The sequence below is a fragment of the Crocuta crocuta genome, unplaced genomic scaffold (genome assembly GCF_008692635.1).
Source record: "Crocuta crocuta isolate KB4526 unplaced genomic scaffold, BGI_CrCroc_1.0 scaffold234, whole genome shotgun sequence".
Lineage (NCBI taxonomy): Eukaryota > Metazoa > Chordata > Mammalia > Carnivora > Hyaenidae > Crocuta > Crocuta crocuta.
Genome location: NW_027529647.1, coordinates 1035552 through 1038183, shown reverse-complemented (window position 1 = coordinate 1038183; position 2632 = coordinate 1035552).

The window sequence follows — 2632 nt, the reverse complement described above, 5'->3', positions numbered from 1 at the left end:
GCCTGGTGGCAGTGGGGAAGGAAGTGCATCTCCTGAGAAGCCAGGACTGGTGAGGGGCATTGCGGGTGGGGAGCCAGCTGTGAGCCTTCCAGCTTCAGCACTGCCTAAACTACATGGGTGACCTTGGCAGGCCAAGTTATTGCATGGGGCACCCCCAGCCCAGAGCTAGAAGCAAGAGTCCTCAGGGCTACTGGTTGCTGGTACCTCCTGTGTGCCAAGTGCTGGGCCAGGCTCTTCCTGCAGGGCGTCCTGAGTCCCCACCTTCCCTAGTGAGCTGGCACCTTATACCGCTACCTGTGTTTCTGCCCAAGGCCCAGAGGGGGTAACGGACCCATCTGAGGCCCCAAAGCCAGGGGTGGGAGTTCAGGGGACTGGGACCAGCTAGCCTGGCTCTGGGTAGCGCTATCTAAACATGCCCGAGTGGAGGATCCTGGCACACACCCCTATTCAGGTGCTGCCCAGCTGAGGGCTTTCTTGAGGCCCCCATAGCTCAGGGCAGAGAGCTCATCCCTGGCTGGGTCACCTGGGGCGCTTGCACTCCCACCTGGGTGGGGTTTGCCCACCCAGGGGAACCTGGGGAGGCCCCATGGGGGCGCTGGGGAGTTGTGGAGGGGGCTGGCTGAGGGACCATCTTGGGAGGGGGGAGGGGCCTGCCTCCTGAGTGAGGTTCCCAGGGAGGGCAAACCCCTTGCTCCTTCAGGAAGTACTGGCTGCTCTGGCCCCTCCCCTGGGTCGGGGGGGGGGGGGGGGGGGGGGGCAGGGGGACTGCCCCTTCCAGGGCTGCTCACGGCCTCTCCAGGGCCTCCCTCGTCTCTTGGATGCAGTCGGGCTCTGGAAGGTGGCTAGGGTCAGCTGTGGCCACTGCACAGGACCGCAGAGGGGAGGCCTGAGGCTTTCTGAGAGGCACAAGCTTATTTAGTTGCACCTTAAAATGAAGGACACGCAGGCCCAGGTGAGAGTGAGCGTGCGGCGTCTGTGGGTACAGTGGGGAGGATCAGCACCCCCACTCAGCTGTCCTCACAGCTCTAGACTAGCCAGAGGCTGGAGGTTTCAGCCATGGTGACAGTTAATTCAGCAAGTCTGATCAAGTACCTGCTATGTGCCCAGCACTGTTTTAACTGCTGAATATTACATAATAATGGGAAACATTAAGAAACCATAGGATGTGTGTGCATCATTACCCAAAACCCAATGAGGGGTGCCTTACTTATTACTGTCATCCCATTTTAGAGGTGAGGACAATGAAGCTCAGATGGGGAGGTGACTTGCCCCAAGTCACATGGGCAGGAGCCCCAGGTGGTCTGACCCACACTTGGAGCCCTGCCCTGCTGCCTGGTCAGGAAGCAGGGTGCTGAGAGGATGGGACCTGCCCCGCCCCGCCCCTGCCCCCGCTGCTGGGCTGCCAGGAGGGTGGAGCTCTTGGCCAGAGCAGGGAGGGAGCCGGAGCAGTTCCCAGGAATGTGGGGCCGTTTGCTTTGGCAGCATATCTGCCCTCTGCTCTCCAAGCCTCTCTGTGCACCCCCCCCCCGCCGGAGTTGGCCCCTCCAGCGCCCACCCACTGCTGCTGCCCCTCCTAGGCTCTGTACCTAGCTCCCACAAACCCCTGGGCAGGGAGGGGGTGCCAAGCTGGAGCACCTTTGCCTTGCTCCTGCCTCCCCTCCATCCATGGGCACAGGAGGGGCCAATAGTGAACGTGGCTTCTGGACTCACCTGGGCTAGAAATAACAGTTCTTCCACGGACAAGCTGTGTGACCTTGGACAGGTCACTTAATCTCTCTGTGTTTCAGTTCTTGCATCCATAAAATAGAGATGACCAGCACCTGCTTTAACAGGTGCTGGCTCTTTGCCCGACCATCAACAGCTGGCTGTTGGTCCTGTTGTAATGTAATATTCGCTCCTGGCTTCCAGTGGGCCTGCTTCCCCCTCGAGCCCTCAGTTTCCCCATTTATGAGAACAACATGTTGATAGTGATGATCCCAGTCACCAAACACCAGGGCACCCATGGAGCACAGGGGAGGCAGGGGACTTACTTCCCCTTTGCATGCAATAGCAAGAAAACCACTGGGGTTTTGAGAGGTGGATCTTGGCCCCTTGTTCCGAAACCCTAGACTAGATGTGCACGGCTGACCAAAGGGCAGTTTCAGGACTACCTTGGGAATAAGGGGTGACCCTTACATGGGGTCACCCAGGCTGCTGTGGTGTGGGCAGGGAGAGGCCCTATCTTAACAGAGTCCTGTGCTCTCTCCGGCTCTGGCAAGGAGCCCCTGAGTACTCATCAGGGTGGCTATACCTAGCTACCCCCTCCACCTACACAGGCACCCCTCAGGGCCAGCCAGCCGCCCTCCCCCAAGCAGGGAAGGAGAGGCGTTATCCAGACCAGAGGCCAGCCCACTCCTGTGAGCTTGGTGAGCTCGAGCCTCAGTTTCCCCATGTGTACAACAGGCGGTCGGCACCTGCTCCCAGTAGGGGTTTTAGAGGGTTCCAAGAATTCCTGGACAGCCGGTGCCTGGCACATGGTAGGTGTTGGACGGGTGTGGACCGCCCCCCACCCCCAACCAGTGGGCGTCCTACCCCACGCCACAGCGCCCCGGGTGAGTCCGTGCGAGTTCCGGGCCTGCGCCCCCCCGCGCCC